At 39.5% G+C, this 19425-nt stretch overlaps 1 protein-coding gene across 8 annotated transcripts in view; it reads right to left on the reverse strand.

Annotated features, from left to right (window-relative positions):
* Positions 1 to 19425, reverse strand: part of grin2aa (glutamate receptor, ionotropic, N-methyl D-aspartate 2A, a) — a 261785-nt gene that overhangs the window by 198003 nt on the left and 44357 nt on the right. The window lies entirely within an intron of this gene.

The following is a 19425-nucleotide window of genomic DNA, read 5'->3' on the forward strand; positions in this document are numbered from 1 at the left end:
ATTACATCTCTGATTCTGAAAACCATATTCAGTAGTGAACTATGACAGCTCACAGTTTATTTCTTTGTTTTGCTGCTTTATCAGTTTAGGATTATCTGACAGGAACAAACATCAACATTTCCCATTTATGTCTGATAATAGAACATAGAACATAGAACAGTACAGCACAGAACAGGCCCTTCAGCCCACAATGTTGTGCCGACCATTGATCCTCATGGATGCACCCTCAAATTTCTGTGACCATATGCATGTCCAGCAGTCTCTTAAATGACCCCAATGACCTTGCTTCCACAACTGCTGCTGGCAACGCATTCCATGCTCTCACAACTCTCTGCGTAATGAAGCTGAAGGTATTCATTTAATATGAAATTGAAAGAAAATAAACAACGAAGACAACATTTGCAAAAATTGTTCCCCACAGAAAACCATCTAAGTAATTAAGAGAACATGTGGCCACCTCAGCTGAAACAAAGTCGTTGACAGGACTCTTGATACAGACAACATGATTCAAACACATCCTCAAAGCAGAAACAATACATGTACAGTGCAGGGAATTCTGTCTTCAACAGCTTTAAAGGATGACTAGGTCACTTTTAAATGAGTGAAGAATTTATTCACATGCTTTATTTTGACATAATGGAGATTCTCATGAAAGTTAGTGTGTAGCATACTTTTTTTTTAATAGCAGTTTTGTGTTTTGATCATCCATAAAGCTGGAAAAATATGCTTTAAAATAACTCTAATTTCTCAGTTACCAAACAGTGTTAATCAATCTTAACAGAGAACAATATCATCAATATGACCGTAGCTGATCAAAATTCAGCCTCAGCTCCACTTTTCTGTCCATTCTGTACAACTCTTTAACCCATTACTAATTAAAAACCTATCTCCTCTTTAAAGTTACTCAATCTGCTGGCATCGACTGCACTCTAGAGTACTGAATTCCACAGATTCATGTACCTTTAAGAGAAGTAATTCCTTCACATCTCTGCAACTGTCCTGTCATTACCACATTTCTACTTGTGGAAGCTTCAATGTGCATATTGGCCCCTCGAGTGCCCAATACTATACTCCAAAATGCACATCAAAGCCGTAAAGCCCATTAGGATGGCCTGAAGTTGTAAACAGTGGTTTTACAGCACCGTGTAACTGACCTGATCAGGGATTTCTGATGAGGCTATTTTTGATGGGTATTGTAGCTGACACTACCTACCCTATCATAATATCCAAACTGTATGCCATGTCCCTGGAGTATGTAATGAAATCAGTTCCAACAGCACTTCATTATGGGAGGCTGGTTGTTATCATTGCCTCCAAGCCAATGAAAATATTGACCATCAAAATAGTAAATAACTCAGGTTTTAATGTGACTTCATAGGACTAACTGCAACTTGTCATCAGAGTACAAAGCTGGTCTTAGGTCACTCACTATAGAAACCAGCTGCTGTAGTAATTAAAAGCTAACCAGCTCCTTATGTGGGCAAAAATGTAGCAAATCCATCTGCAGTAAATTTTTAGCCATGTTCTTAGAGACGAAAAATGTGATCAGTAAGGCAAAAGAATATTCATTATGGAATTAAAGAGAAACATTCAACATCAAGATATTTATACACTAGTTGAATTGGCCACAAAGTATAATAATCCCCTGGAGTGTGTGTACTAAGTTGTTTTCATTCTTTGCCAAACACTACATTTATTATTCCATCCATTAATTGGAATGAAATATTTTAATAGTAATCAATCATTATGGCTCTTGACTGCTCAATATTTTGTGGTGGTAGCCAAGATTCAAATCACAATGAATAAAATTAAGAGGTTTCAAAGATTTATGCTTGGAGTTTATAGAAAAAAACTAGCATCAGCATTTTTTAAAGAGTTTTGCATCATCATTTACGCACTCCATCAGGACATTACCTTTGTGCCATCTTCTATCTAATGCTTTTTGAGTTTGATGTCTTTAGTTGATTTATAATACAAAGACTAATGAAAAGCTCGGAAGCAAAAACTGTAGGATGGAATCATTCTTTCCTAAAGTTATCCATCTTAATGGAGCATGCTCTTGTATCCTCTCTCTGATCAGAGTTAATCATAGAATCCAATCACCACGCCTGCCCTCAGTCTTACCAATCATTCCAAAAAGTTGCATGATCTTCATGTTTTCTTTGTTTTGATCTCTAGCATTTCTTGAAAAGATGGAACCTGGATTTAAAGCTCATACCAAAAGAACCTGGCTCAATTTGAAATAACTTCTGATGGGAAATGCAGATCTCAGGGCTTTCTGGCACTCTTCTTTCTCCTGGAGAATTTCCTGCTTTTCAGTCAAAATGAATGATTTCTCATCTTTGTTGCTCAAATGCACAATGGGTGTTCTTGTCACAATGCTGCCAAATAGAATGTAATGTCTCAAGCTCCTATATTTTCTCTCCTTTTGAACTAAGGTTTAAATTATAGATTTCCCACTTTTATTGTAGCCCCACAAGTATTCTATCTCCTTCTGATAAATGCCGTTTGCTTTCTGAAGAAGAATAAGCTTATTTGGAATACTGTCCCTTTTGTATTGAGGCCATCAATCGGCCCCAAAAGCCAAATGTCAAACTAGTTGTATAGATGTGGCCTTATTCTTTAAGTGTCGCATTGTTTGAAGCAGTTCATACATATTTTTGTACAGTCTGAGGACACAAGCTTTATTCTGCACACCTATTTGCTTTCATTTTTCCTGATTATCATCCCAATAGTATTTCTCAGTCATTTGCTATCATTCTTTGCAAAGCCTAGTAATATGGAAATGGATGTAAGGCATTAATTAAAATAGTTGTGTACAACCCCATTACAGAAGTACTGTCATGTTATCCTTTTTTTACATTATTGCTACTTTTTAGATTATTAAACCACATCAAAAATTAATTGGCTGTAATTTACTCATATATAGAATATGAACTTGAGTCCTGAAAGAGTTGATGTTGGAGATATTATTAAGATTTATCCAACCTGATATTGTTATGAAGCCTTGGGTAGGGCTTTCTGAAGACTAGCTCTGAACCACGAAGGGGATAGATGTATTTTCTGCTTCTCCCAGTAGCCTTACTAACAATTCCTAACTAGCTAATCTAAATTTTACCCAATTGCTATTGAACAATGAGCAAATCTTATTACGTAAGAGGTATTCCTTGATAAGAATCATATCATAGAATCCTCACAGTGTAGAAGCAGGTCATTCAGCCCTTCAAATCTACGAAGAACTCCCTATCCAAACTCACCCATCCTTGTAACCCTGCATTTTGCATGGCTAATCCACCTAACCTGCATATCTTTGGACTGCAGCAAGAAATCAAAACGTCTGGAGGAAACTGACACAGACACGGGGAGAATGTGCAAACTCCACACAGTCACTGGAGACTGGAATCAAACCCGGGTCCGTGGCGATGTGAGGTAGTAGTGTTAATCACTGAGCCACCATGCCACCCTAGGTCACTAGTGACTGTTCTCTCCCACATATTTAATAGACCCCAGACCAGAAATGAGGAATGACTGCAGAATCCGCTTTCCCACAAACACCTCACGGTGATCAGCAAGGTACATTGTTGCTTAATGCCACCAGGTAAAATCATTGGGCCCAGGAGAAGAAATTTCCAGAAGATTAAGTGAGTTTACTGCTCTACTACTCACAGCTGTGAGTGCTTGAACAAGCCAATGCTCAGCAGGAACTTGTGGTAAGTTAAACAAGGAAGAAAGCACTAGAGGCTCAAGTGTTTACTTCAGAACTAGTATGATACAAAAAAGGAATGTGGGCCAGAAAGAGCATAAAGGCTAGTCGCATCTGGTTGCTAAAATCCCATCAGGAATCAATGATTTTGATTATCATTCTCAGTTGAAAGTTCAGCTCAGCAGAGCTCCGTGAGTAAAGTTAAAGTTTGGGCAAGGGGCAAGTCTTTAAATTAACAGTGCAAAAACAGGCCAAGAAGGGTAAGAGTTAAAAAGAACACACACAGCTCACAAGATTTCAGAAAAGTTTTCTGAAGAAGGGTCTAGGCCCGAAACGTCAGCTTTCCTGCTCTTCTGCTGCTGCTTGGCCTGCTGTGTTCACAATGAGTATTGTTAGCACAGTGAACAGATACTGCAAGCCTCACCTACAATGAAGGAATCAAGGGCCATAGTAATCATTTATACGGAGGTCACAGTAGCAGGAATGTCATGAGGCAAATATAAGGTAACAAAAGGGGCAATTTAAAAGCTAACACACAAAATGTTTATCACAAGGAGATAGAATACACATGAGGTTACAATAAGAGTGGGAAATCTATAATTTAAACCTCAGTTCAAAAGGGAAGAATTTATAGAAGCTTGAGACATAAGGCTTTATTTGGCAGAGTTGTAGGAAAGAACACGCTTTGTGTATTTAGGCATCAAAGGTGGGAAATCATTCAATTTGATTGAAAAGCAGGAAATTCTCTGGGAGAAAGTAGAAATATACAAGAATACCATTTTAAAAATCTGTCTGTCCTACTTTATTGTTGATTGTGGGCTAAACTGGGGAAGGGACTGAGGATGGAATTGCTGTACTAATTGTTATAACTAAGTTATAGAGACTCGTTGTAAGTTGTGTTTACACTGTTGCTTTGCAAGCACTGGAAAGGTGTACATAGACGATTCAACCCCTTAAACCTGCACAACCAGTCAATGAGATCTTGGTCGATATGTGACCCAGCACCATATATTTGCCTTTGGCCTATTCCCTGAACACTTCCGCTTAACAAAAATAAAAAATCTCAGATTTAAAATTAAAAACTGATCCACTGGTGTTTGAAAAAGAGTTCCAATATCTACCATCCTTGTGTGTAGAAATGCTCCCTAACAATGCTCTTGAACAGTCTGGCCCTAATTCTCGGACTATGCCCTTAATTTTATAATCCCACAACCAGTGAAAGCAGTTTATCTTCACCTACCCCATTAATAGCTGGAAGATTTCAATCAGATCACTCTTACCCTTCTAAATTCTAGAGAAAATAGACCTCTCCTCATAATTTAAACCCTGAAGTCGAATATCATTCTTGTAAACCTACTTTGAACTTCCTGCATGGCCAATATATCTTTCCTAAGGTGTAGCGCTCAGATCTGCTCACTGTACTCCAACTAGGGTTTGGTAGAACTGCAGCATAACTTCTTCATCCTTGTATTCCAGTCCCTATAAATAGATGGTAAGGCACTGGAACATGTATTAAGTGAGATTCATCAGCAAACAAGTAGCTGGTTGGTCTGTGCAATTGTGGCTCGTCATGGATGCTAAAGATCATCAGGCTGGACATAACTGGCTGATTGGTTCCTGGGTAGCTGAACAGCTGGAGGATGTGAAGGAGACATTGAGAATCACTCAGACCTCAGGAAGGGAAAGTATTGTGTGTGTGTGTGTGTGTGTGTGTGTGTGTGTCTCTCTCTCTCATATCAGTAAAATACCTGAAGGTAAAGGAAGCCAGTAACAGTAAAATACTTAGCAATGTGTCCTCATTCAATTTTATGGACAATTTCATGACAGCTTTGGTGGACCTAATCATCATCCCAGTTATCAACTAAGGGATGAATGGAGTCATTGATGTTGCTACCAATTAGCACTTGCTCTGTGATCATTTGCTCACAGATGCTTAGTTTTGGTTTTGCCAATGCCACTCTGATGCTGACCATATCATAAACTTGGTCCAAACATGAACAAAAGTGCTAAACCATGGAGGTGAGTGGCTGTCCTTGACATCAAGGCAGTAGTATGGCTTCAAGGAGTCCCAACAAAACTGGAGTCAATGGGATTCAGAAGGAAATCTCTCCATTGGTTGGAGTTATACACAGCACAAAGCAAAGAAAAATGATGTGGTGTTGAACATCAATCATCCCAGCCCCAGAAAATCTCTGCAGGAGTTCCTCAGGATGTTGTTCTAGGTCTCAATCCTCTTAAACTCCACTACTTATTAACTTAGCACCATTAGAAAGTCAGAATTGGAGGTTCTTGTTAATAATTGTACAATGTTTAGAACCATTTATGACTCTTCAGACTGAAGTAGACCACGTCTATATGCAGGAAGACTGGGACCACATCCAGGCTTGGGCTAATAAGTGATAAGTAACGTTCATGAAACACAAGTGCTAATCAATGACAACCTCCAACAAGAGAGAATCTAACCATTTCCAAATGACCAAGGGCATTATCATCTCTGAATCCCCCACTATAAACATCTTGGGGGTTACCATTTACCAGAAACTAAATGCAACCAGCCACATAAATATTGTGGCTACAGGAGCAGGTCAAAGGCTATGAACACTAGGATTTCTTGTCACCCGAATATCTGTCCACCATCCACAAAGTGCAAAGCACAAGTGCGATCAAATGCTTTAAATTGCCTGCAGGGAACATCAACAAGGCTTAAGAAGAATGACATCATCAAAGATAATGCACCCCATTTGGTTGGCAAACTGACCTCCATCTTTAACAATCACCCACTCAGCATCCGTGTAAGGCAATAGCTCAGGGAGCTCCCAAAACAGCGCTAACCAAATCGGTGACATTTTCCACCTGTAAACATAAGAGCAGCAGATGCATACACTGTCATTTGCAAGATACGTTCCAAGCTATATACTTTTCTAACTTGGCACTATACTGCTGTTCCTTCACTGTTGTTGGGTCAAAATCCATGAGGTCCCTTCCTAAAAGTATGTTCCTACACACGAAGGACAGCAGTGGTTCAAGAAGGCAGCTCACCAACCCCCTCTGCAGGTCAATTAGAGATACACACTAATACATAATAGGAGTCTAACCAGCCATGCCCGCACCCTACGAATGAATAACAAATATCCATGTACTTTTAACACCAAAGTATGCTTCCTTTTCTCCAGACCAGTGAAGCAAATTACCAGGCTAATGTTGTGGGAACAAGGGTTCAAATCTCACCATGGCAGACCAATGAAAATCTGGAACAAAGAAAGAGTAACCATTGTCAATTGTTATTAAACAAAACAGCCCCCCATCTTTTTCACTAATGCCAGCTTAGTGAAGAAAATTTGTTATCCTTTCTTAATCTGACGCACATATGACTCCGGACCTAGAGCAATATGGTTGACACTTAACTGTCCTCTAGAAAAGACATTCAGGAGGTTCAGAGTCCTCAAGCAGAGACATATTTATGATCATAAAGTAACAGAGTCAAGGTCAGCAGTTCTTAAACCAAGGACCATAAGACCATAAGACATAGGAGTGGAAGTGAGGCCAATCAGCCCATTGGGCCCACTCCACCATTTAATCATAGCTGATGGGCATTTCAACTCCAATTACCCGCACTCTCCCCATAGCCCTTAATTCCTTGCGAGATCAAGAATTTATCAATCTCTGCCTTGAAGACATTTAACTTTCCGGCCTCCACTGCACTCTGCGACAATGAATTCCACAGGCCAACCACTGTCTGGATGAAGAAATGTCTCCTCGTTTCCATTTCAGAATTTCCCCCTCTAATTCTAAGGCTGTGCCCACGGATCCTAGTCTCCCTGCCTAACAGAAACACCCTCCTAGCATCCGCCCTTTCTAAGCCATGCATTATCTTGTACGTTTCTATTAGATCTCCCCTCAACCTTCTAAACTCTAATGAATACAGTCCCAGGATCCTCAGCCATTCATCTTACATTAGGCCTACTATTCCAGGGATCATCCGTGTGAATCTCCACTGAAGGACCTAACTATCTTCAAAGTCTGAAGAGCATGTGTTCCAGCAAAATCTGTGAAATATCCTGACCTCCTGAACTTTTGAAGTCAAATATTTAGGGGGAGATGCAGTAATGGTAAATGTATTTCTATACATGAATGAACAAATGTTAGCTATCATGATAAAAGGCATGTGGGGAAATGCCGTTACATATGGAGAGGCCTGGCATAGTGGAAATGTTACTCGACTAATAATCCAGAACCCTGGCATACTTTGCTGCGGACAGGGGTTCAAATTCCAGTGTAGCAGTTGGTGAAATTTGAATTCAATAAAATCTGGAATTAGGGAAAGCCTAATGGCAAACCTGTAACCACTATTGATTGTCGTAAAAAGCCGATCTGGATCAGCCCTTTGGAGAAGGAAATCTGCCACCCCAATCATGTCCAGCCTCCATGTGACTGGGTCTACAGCATTGTGATTGACTCTTAATTACCCTCTGGACCCTATCAAGGAAAGAGAAACGATGACAGCGTCCTTCAAACCAAAAATATCCTCAGTTACTGTAAGAACAGCCTTTATTTTCCATCTCTAATTGGCCTTGGACTGAAGATGAAATCATGCGTAGGTCAAAAACAGAAAAGTATAGGAGATTTCCCAACAGGCACATGCAATTAAGATAATCAGAATCAAATTTGCAACTCCGAAGTAAAACAATGTAGAAAATATTGGTGATTTAACTTGGAAATGCTTTGGTGTTAATCATTCCTCATCCAAACATTCACAAACCCAGACATATTAGTAATGGTGTGGGAAACAGGAGAAAAATATGTTTACAGTTTATTTTGATTAACTTCCGAAAATGACTGATCTTTCATTCACTGAGTTTGAATCTTAAAGCTCAGGAGTTAATTCAAGTATTGCCCTTACTGTTTGAAAGAACTGTCCAATTAATCGAAGTTCCCAACTGTCTTTTCTTTCTAGATTTATCAGTGAGCTAAGAATAAGGCAGAACTTGCAGCAAAAGTATCTTGACTTCCCTTTAGTTCTTCTGTGTATTGTTTTAAATGTAAAAACCAATTACTAACTCTCCTCCTAGTGGAAAGTTTCCCATTGTTACCTTTCATCAAAACATCTCCAATCTGCATGCCTGGCCTCAATTCCATGCTTCTACCAGATCCTAAGCAATGGCAACAGCTCCATTAACCAAGCCTTTTGCTACAGGTCAACAGCACAAGAGAAAAGTTTCTAATTGCCATCCCATTGCTTCAGTATTAGGAAGGATAGGGCCGACCCAAAAACCAGCACTGCGCCCCACTCAACAGCTACTCTCCATCTTCATGAGGAATGATCCCTTAGCAGGATGTCAAAGCTAAACCAAAACTCAATTCGGGGGAGCAGGAAGAGCACAAGATAAGTAGGTCACATTCATGCATTCTAATGTATGTACATCTTCCGTAACACAGATGAGATTCTTCATTTCACACTGCCTATATATCAGCACATGTGCTCATGTACATTAACTGATATGGAGCCATTATGTGAGATAATGGGAACTGCAGACGCTGGAGAATTCCAAGATAACAAAATGTGAGGCTGGATGAACACAGCAGGCCAAGCAGCATCTCAGGAGCACAAAAGCTGACGTTTCGGGCCTAGGCCCTTCATCAGAGACCCATCTGATGAAGGGTCTAGGCCCGAAACGTCAGCTTTTATGCTCCTGAGATGCTGCTTGGCCTGCTGTGTTCATCCAGCCTCACATTTTGTTATCTTGGTGCCTTTATGTGTTGGCCAGGATGTCCTTTCATGTAGCTATAAAGTTTACAGATAAGTAGACATGCCAGTAAGCATGCGATGCAAAACCGTTGTGATCTTCATTGGGTTATGTTCATGTTCAAGGAGAGAAAAAGCATGGTTCCAGATGAGCAGACTTTGTCTGGTACAAGGTGAACAATCCCCATCAGTTGTCAGTTTATTAGAATTTCTGTTCTAAATAAATATTCACTAAATATCTTACAGAAGAGAATATGCTGATGTCAAAAAAATCACTAATATGATTCCATAAAGCATGTCTACAAGCATTGCAAATCTTCACCTTGTAGTTTGATGACATCAATTCAAACAAATTAGCTTTAATCATATTTTATCCAGGCTTTGACAGCATTCAGTTCCCCGTACCACTCAAAAGCAACTGTTACCAGTTATGGCAGCTTAAAAAATGGTGGTAATGGAACAGCCCCAGCAGCGCGCTATGCTTCTTTAACAATACTTTCCAAATCCATGACTTCCACCACTTAAGACAATTGGGTCAGAAACACAAGGAGACACCTGCAAGTTTTCCTCCCGTCACGCACTTGGGAAACGTTCAGTATTCCTTCATTGTCAAAATCCTAAAACTTCTTACCTGATAGCGGGGTGTACCTACACAAGGGACCCTGCAGTAGGTCAAGCTGGCAGCTCATCACCAGCTTCTCAAGGGCAACTGGCAGAGGGTTGCATAATGATAAGGTGGAAGGTCGTATAGTGTTATTTGAGTGGCCCTATCGCTTTGGAAATATAAATTCAAATTTCACAACAGCCACTAAGACAAATTAAATTTGATCAAAAGACCTGGAATAAAATGTTAGTTTCATCAGTTGTAATCATGAAACTATGGAATTGTTATAAAAAGGTCATTCCTTTACATATGGAAAATCTACCATTCTTATTCAGTTTTCAGTTCAAGGGTAACTAGAGATGGGCAATAAATGTTTTCCATGCTATATTCCATGAATGAATAAATGGCAGTCAATGAACTGCGAGCTCAAATTGCAAAATTAAATTCAATGAACTTAAGCTATTTTTTTTCTGAGCTAGTTACAGAAATTGAGCCATTCATATAATTGGATTGTTATAAAAAATCGAACATTTCACTAATGTCTTTCAAGAAGACAGGCTGCCAGCACTATCCAGTTTGAACTGTATGTATCTCTGATCCCATTCTGTGATTGATTCTTAAATACCCTTTGAAAGCAAGTTATATAATTTAACAAATAGTTCTATCATCATACAAACTACATGGTTCAAATAAGAAATTTTCAGAGTAATTCAAAATGATCAAAAATGTACCTTTGCCAGCGACACATCACGAAAACACCAATATAAACTACCATACATGCAAATCACTTGCACCTACCCTTCTTCAAATGAAATTCCACTTCTCTCTACAGGGCTTTGCCGTGAGTCAATAAAGGTGACTAAAGTCAACAGTTTGGACACGGTTTCACTGCAAATTAGTTGTCATAGTTAACTCATGCTTCTCGAGTATGTATCATTTTTAAAGATTTATGTTTTTAAAAAAACTGCTTCATGAGCAAGTTGATCTAAAATTATACTGTTTTCAAAATATTCATGTTATTCATCTTTTCTAGTACATCAGCAATTGATTTAATTCCACCACTTTGTATTTTATTTCCCCTGTTTGTTTTCTAGTACTTAGTCCATATTTGACAGATTTTCAAAATCAACCTCACTTCTGGTGGACTTGTGGAATTTATTGCCGCAGAGTGCAGTGGAGGCTGGGACGTTGGATGCCTTCAAGGCAGAGATCGACAGATTCTTGATCTCAGAAGGAATCAAGGGCTACGGGGAGAGTGCAGCGAAGTGGTGTTGAAATGCCCATCAGCCATGATTTAAGTGGCGGAGTGGGCTTGATGGGCCGAATGGCCTTACTTCCACTCCTATGTCTTATGGTCTTATGGACCTTGACCTTTCTGTGGAGCTTTGCAAGAAAAGCCAAGATTGTTCTCCTGCAAATGCAGGGCATTTCAGTTCATTTCACTGTTCTCTTTCTATCCAGTCAGCTTCATCCTTCTGCCTCTGTTGCCCATTTTGTTATCTTCATGCATGTATGCCTTCTTCTCCATAATGCTCAACATTGTTGAATGGATTCAGTGCTAACAGTTTGGAAAATTGAGGCAAATGTGTTTTAAGGTAATGAAATGGGCAAAATGACTTAGGACCAAGGATTGAGAGCATCTTTTATCATGTGGTTGCATGCTACTAACTGTTTGGATTCGAGACACAGTCATTGAAGAGAAGACTAGTCAAGAATGGTCTTCAGCTTAGACTTGAGAGTAACAGTTTATTATACTTTTGTATTAAATACTACTAGACATGATAATTACATATGCACAAGACTATGGTCTTACGATTTGCATTAGGCAAGAGCTAAACGATCTTCTTCATACAATTAGCTCCATGTACCCTCTGTGACTCTCACATAAGGTCCCATTCTACTGTGCTCCAACACCACCCACTCTGTGCCATTTATACTCTAAGTACAGCACTATGACATCATTGCAAAATTGTTCCAGGGTCTATAAGTCTCTACACAACAGAGTAGGCTTTAGAGTGTTTCAACCTTTTGCTGCCACTCAGTGAGATCACGGCTGGTCTGATCTTGGCCTCAAATCTATTTTCTTATCTGTTACCCCAAACCCTCTGGATGAAAATGTTGTTCCTCAGGTCCCCTTTAAATCTTTCCTCTCTCACTTTAAACCTATTCCCTCTAGTTTTGGACACCCTTAACCTGAGAAAACTATTCACACTTTCCATATCTCTCATGATTTTATAAACCTTTAAATGAGGCACAATACTCAATTGAGCTAGGGCCACAGTTTGGCACAGTCATCACAGAACCAATATTCCCCGATTGTGTTTTAGGAGAAAGTCATGGTCACAAAATCATAAACAAATGAAATATTTCTAGACTTCTGAGGAGGAAAGGGATGTTGGTTGAAGAATCTGCTTTTCTTTGCCATATAGTTTGACAGTTTCCTATCTCAGTCATAAGGTCCAACTATTAGTTAATATTGTGGTCAATTTTAACTGTTCCTACTGGGTAGGAAACCAACTTGGGTGAAGGTTGGGGGGGGGGGGGAGGTTGTTCCAAAAGAGATCCTAATTTACACACCTACTAGTTATACCTCCATTACATCCATTAGATGCCAAGAGGTTTCAATATCTTTGTAAAACAGTTAAGTTCATTCCAAAGTGATATGGAATTGGTGCTGCCCTAGAATTCTGCAGATTTCATTCTTTACTGCTGTACTGACTGCAGCAACAATCAGAAACTGTACATATTTTTTAGTAGCTTGGTCTGAATGTATGTTCTTAATAAAATTACAGAAGCTATATGATAATGGACAAAGCTCATTGTGTTCAACCAATGCATCCCAATTTTTACATTCCACTCAAGACTCTGCTCCAGCAGGCTGTATTGTTCTCTTTAGGGATGGCTACTTAGGCTGCTCAGGGCTTCTTCTACAAGGCAGAACTTACAAAAGATGCCTGCAGCTGGCACTTGTTGTGCTTGGATTGTCTTTGGGAAGAGATACAGCCACCAACCCTTCTTGTAATATTCGTCTTCTGGGTTTGCTGGTGGCGGACAATCACAGAATACAGTGCAGAAGGAGGAAATCCCCCTTTCAGGTCTGTATTGGCCAGTCCAGCTCTATCATCAGGTGCCAATCTCCTGCCTTTTTCCTGTAACACTGCACACCATTATTAACCAAAAAAAAACTAATGTCCTCATTAAGTGGTGAACCAAAAACAAGGCTTTGGCAGAAGGGGTCAATGAGAAGGAGTTTATTTAAATATTACTATGATAACAGATTACATTAGTTTAAGAATGCTTAACTAAACTAACGTGAGTTGAGGAAGAGAGAGATAATGGGAACTGCAGATACTGGAGAATCCGAGATAACAAAGTGTGGGGCTGGATGAACACAGCAGGCCAAGCAGCATCTTAGGAGCACAAAAGCTGATGTTTTGGGCCTAGACCCTTCATCAGAAAAGGTCGGGGGCGGGGGGAGAGAGTTCTGAAATAAATAGGGAGAGAGGGGCAGGCGGATCGAAGATGGTTAGAGGAGAAGATAGTGGGAGAGGAGACAGACAAGTTAACGGGGAGGGGATGGAGCCAGTACAGATGAGTGTAGGTGGGGAGGTAGGGAGGGGATAGGTCAGTCCGGGAAGGACGGACAGGTCAAGGGGCCGGGATAAGGTTAGTAGGTAGGAAATGGGGGTGCAGCTTGAGGTGGGAGGAGCGGATGGGTGAGAGGAAGAACAGGTTAAGGAGGTGAGGACGAGCTGGGCTGGTTTTGGGATGCAGTAGGGGGAGGGGAGAACATTGTTATCTCCCAAACAATTATAACTAGCTCCATGCTACATGTCTGCAGACAGTGGAACAGACTAACAACTGACTAATGCTCCTGGAAATAGGCACTTTATATCAGTGGGTGTAGCTATTCCAAAGATTCTGAGTTAACCCCTTTCTGCTATTTGTCTCACACAATAGCTTCTACAGTATAACGTCCAGACATTTGCACTCAAATTTTTCCATTCTGGATCTAACAACTGCAGGACTCTGATCTGTATACCTAAGCAGCCTTACACCTGTTTCAGGTAGCCATGGTCTTACACCCTGGCACAGGTTTGCCTGCATATCATAGATCTCAAACATTGCCTGGGATATCCATGCTGATCCTCAAATGTAAATAAGTCTGCCATGAGTTGAACTTCACGTCCTGAAGTTGTGATCAGAGATAATGTGAACTGCAGATGCTGGAGAATCCAAGATAACAAAGTGTGAAGCTGGATGGGTCTAGGCTCGAGACGTCAGCTTTTGTGCTTCTGAGATGCTGCTTGGCCTGCTGTGTTCATCCAGCTCCACACTTTATTATCTTCATGTCCTGAAGTTCTTTTTGAATGTAAATTATTCAACAAGCGCTACCTTATAATCACATTAAGATGTAATCTAATGCATTCACACAATTCAACTTGCACTAGCTTTACGATTTCTTTTAAAAGGCAAAGAATTCAGCAGCAAACAACAAGTTTCTGAGGAAGGGTCACTAGACCCGAAAAGTTAACTCTGTTTTCTCCTCCACAGATTCTGCCAGACCTGCTGAGCTTTTCCAGCAACTTTGGTTTTGTTCCTGATTTACAGCATCCGCAGTTCTTTTGGTTTTTATTTAAAGAAATCAGCAGCTTTTGAATGCATGTAATAACTAAACTGTCACTGTTCATCATTAAGTTCAACAGCAAAGTAGCAGGAGGTTTTTTTTTTCACAGGTGTGAATAAGAGAAAGTCAGCTGTATAAAAAGTTTGCAAGGGAAAGATATTCTAGAATATTCATTCAATGACCCCAAATAAGGCATTCGTTTTCACAAGAAGCAGAGCTCATGCACCTTAGAATAGTTCTTAATCAAATTAGTGCTTCATCCACAGTTTCATTTGCAACTCTCAGTGTTCTCACTTTTTACATTTGAAGAGGCAATCGTTTGGCCCAAAGCAAAGTGTCTGACTCTTCACTGTCCTCTGAATTAGCCCTAGGAAGCCACTCAGTTCAAGAGCAATTGGGGATGGGCAATTAATGACCTTACCAGCAATGCACACATCCAAAGAAAGAAAGAAAACTCCTGTTTAAACTACTTTGTACTCAAGGCTTATAGTTGCAATCTTCTATTTTGCACAGATCAGAAGATAACTAAACCATAGCTTCGAAGTCACAAGAGATGATTCTTTAACAGGTAATGAGCATTGTGAGTGCAGTTTAATATTGCAATTGCCAAATCTAAAAGCTGTGGGACGTGGTTACTTGCTACATCTCCTATATTCTAACAAAGACAGCACTTTGGATCTCTCAGTGGTGTTTGACTTATTCTCACATGAAAAGACTCATGGGCATGCAGTTGTGCCAATCCTTTGGCGTTCAGAATGTGCAATTATTGCAGTCTTTACATTCCCTGTAGTGTCTCACATTCATTTTGTGTACAACATACTTGCAAAGTTTGTATCTTCCTAGTGGGAGTTCATTAGCACCAGAGGAAGCAACCAGCCATTCTCAATTCACTACAATTGCCTGTGGTTACCATTTGTATCATCAGTGCTATTTAAGGTAACTTTCGAAACTTTAGTGTATTAAAACAGTGCATTCTGATTGGTGGATAACCAGATATTACGCTATGCCAATGGAGAAATAAATTTGAAGAATTGGTCGAATTTAGTGAAGACTTTTTACTGTTATTAAAGGGAACATATATCAAATGACATGATTAATCAGCATGTACAATGTTAGATCCCTGCTTGAAAATAAAGCCCAAACTGACCATCTGCTCCAACACTAAGCATTCACAATAACCATTTTAATGAGGTGACTAGTAATCAGTATTTTAATGAGGACAAGAGCTGATCACGTTGGTTGATTAAAATCAGGATTGGCAACATGGCCATTCTTCTCAACCATTGTATACTTAAGTTAAAAATAAGACCAGAAATTGCACAGATAATTGTGAAGCATTTAGAATAAGCAGTAGATACTAACCACAATTTGGTTGATTCCTGGCACCCTCACATTGACAATTAAGAAGTGCAAATATTAATAAAAAAGGGATACAAAAAATGACAGAGAACAGATCACTAAGAATGAACAGACTATAAATATATGGCTGAAATCAATCATCATACATTACAAAGGTATGCCAAGAAGAAAACACATACCAACTTTATTCTTCAGGCCTGCCTGCAAGTCATTCAGTTGTCCCATTCACCAGTAAAAGTGAACAGCATTGCAATTTGAGTCAAATATCATTTGTATCATTAAAAACATAACTCATAATTTGTTCAGACAGGCAAGCCAAATGATAAATGTGATTGATCTAAATACACCCAGTCCACATCAACCCTCCATGGCGCAAACAAGAGTTCCAAAGTATTTTCATCGTCAGTCCACATTTGAATTTATTTGATTTTCGAATGCTCAAGAAATATTGGCAAGTTGGTTCACTATGTGGAAAATCCAGGAACCAATCTTTAAACCTCACAAAGGGGCCAGGAAAAGGCAAATGATAAGATGTTTTAACAGATCAGATAAACTCATGCTTCTTTACTCCCCACAAAAATCCATTGCATGAAAGCTTTTGACCTGGTCATTTTCAAACAAGATTAGCATTGGCGAAGGCACCCAACATCTAGTAACACTCGATGATGTGTGACATTTGTTCCACACATTGATAACTGGAAAATCTGTGTTATCCTATATTCTATATCGATTCTAATAATTATTTAAATAAAGCTCGTCTTAGGCCAGATATTTTAAGGTGCATTCAAAACCAATTAGATAGGCCTTGGAAGAACAGAACGAGGTAGGATTTTTCTGTAATTTAGGGAAGTATTTTCCAATGTGAATAAAGCAGCAGATAAGCAAAAATCCGTTATTTGTTTTCCTTTTCCACACTCACTCAACTTCCAAATTTTAAAGGCCTGACCTGCATACAATTATAAGTAATTATAGCTCTTTATCGTACTGGAAGAGCTTACTGTCAGTACTAAACTGACTGGAAGTGAAGTGTTTATTAATTATAAATTCATTTAAATTATTAATTAACTAACACACAATACAGATAGCGAGACAGGTGATTGGCTGTGACTGCAAGATGTAGGATCCTTTTGATTTTATCCCATATTACAAGAGGGATTGAAAATAAAAGTAAGGATATTGTATCTCAGTTATACAGGGCATTGATGAGACCACATCTCAAATGCCCAGTCTACGTCAACCTGAGTGAACCCTCAGCCTCCATCTGGTGTGGATAGGAATGTGGGCGTTGGAACTCAAGCAAATTAGCTATGATCTTATTGAATGGTAGAGATGGCCTGAGAGGCCAAATGGCCTACTTCCTATGTTCCCCCAACAGTTTTTGTCCAATCAGCACATGGTGGACCTTGAGTTGCTGTGTGGCCTGAGGGAACATTGCCTACTTCTGGTATTAAATAGTATATTAAGATGTTAGGAAGAAACTAGTAGAAAAGAGAAACCAAAACAGCAACACATTGAGACCCTTAATATAATTTTCCCAGCATCAAATTTAATCTTATGGTTTCCTAAATGGAGAGTTCAAAAGTTCAGGAATGCTGTTGGTGGAAGGCAGGAAGGGGAGAGAAGTGCTGCATGATGAGGATGGGAAATCTACCCCTTTACATTGTTAACATATAATCTCCTGCACCTCCTAAAGGCTGAGAATTAAGCATCAATTGTGGGGGCATTTGAGCTGACAACAAGCTTTTTCCCTCAGTTGAGAAAGGTTGTCACAGGTAAAAGAACAGAGAAAAAGAATCTTATAATAATCTAAAAGAATCTATTAATAATGCTAATATTCTGCAATAGCCCAAAAAACAGAAAAAAATTTCATAAATTAGTTAATGAAAATTGCAGGAAACTGCTAAACAATCTTTAAGAAACTCAAAGTCAAAGATTGTAAATTTACAACATTCCATTAAATATATATTTATGCATTTACTTTCAAAGAATATGCTCTAACATGCCTATTCAGTAATTTCTCTACTAAGAATCCCTCATGATTAGTTATTTAGGAGAATGTTAAGCACCTATCACCATTGTCAATTGTCCTAAAATCCTTTCAGGGAAGGAAATTGCTTAGTCTGGCCTCCATGCAGCTCCAGACCTGTAAAAAAGTTCTCAAATCTTAATAAGTCCTGTGAGGGGGCCTCAGAAGCCACTGAGTTGATCCAAACTGTACGGTGTCTAAAGAAAAGCCTAACACCTTTCTGGGTGTTCCTACAGTCCAAGGACTGTAACAGTTCAAGAAGGCAACTCACCATCTCTTTCAAGTAGGGATGGACAATCAATGCTGTAGTAGCCTGAGACACTCACATTCCGTGAATGAATAAATTACTATTTGACATTGGGCAATATGGTGACTCAATGGTTAGCACAGTGCCAGGAACCCGGGTTTGATATGATCCCAGTGACTATGTGGAATTTGCACATTCTCCCCTATCTGCATGGGTTTCTTCCAGATGCTCCGGTTTCCTCACACAGGACAAAGATGTGCAGGTTGGGTGGATTGGTCATGCTAAATTATGCATGGTGTACAGGGACATGCAAGCTAGGTAGATTAGTCATGGGAAATGCAGGGGTAAGGATAGGGTAGGGGTTGGGTTTGGGTGGGATGCTCTTCGGAGGATCAGTGTGGACTCAATAGGCCAAATGGTTTGCTTCCGCACTGTGGGGATTCTATAATTTATTTTAATGCTGTGCAAATGATAGGGGGAAAATTGCCATTTGAGGCTAGGTACAAAAGGAGTATTTTATGTACAAAATAACATGTGGAGCTTGTGGTACTCAACTGTTCATTTGCCAACTGTTTGCAAGACAAAATTGAGTTCATTTAAAGTCATTACCAACGTGATTTCAGGCAAGAAAAAATTAAATTACTTGCAGCTGTTCACTTTTCAATCAACCTCCACGCCCAGACCTTGAGGTTTTGCAATGGGGTATAGTACAGCACCAGAGTATTCAACCTCATCATTAGCACCACAGGCCTGTAAGAAATTTATTTTCAAAATGCATTGAAAATTCTTGCTATTTATTGCATTTTGACCAAATATTGCAGTCTGAAGATAGCATGGCCCTAAAAGTTGCTCTAGCTACATAGTGAATGGCAAATTTCTGCTCATTTTCTTTTAAGCTTTGACTGAAATATGATCTCTGTAAGAGTCATGGAATCACTGCAGACCATATGGGAGTCACTCAGTCCATCAAGGCCACATCAACTTCCTACAAAGCAATTCACTCAATCTCATTACTCCAGTCTACCCAATAGCTCTGCCAGTTTATTTCCTTCAGGTGTCCATCCAATTTCCTTTTGACTCATTTATCATCTCTGTTCCAAGCCTATTTAAGCACTA

Source organism: Stegostoma tigrinum, chromosome 23 (genome assembly GCF_030684315.1).
Source record: "Stegostoma tigrinum isolate sSteTig4 chromosome 23, sSteTig4.hap1, whole genome shotgun sequence".
Lineage (NCBI taxonomy): Eukaryota > Metazoa > Chordata > Chondrichthyes > Orectolobiformes > Stegostomatidae > Stegostoma > Stegostoma tigrinum.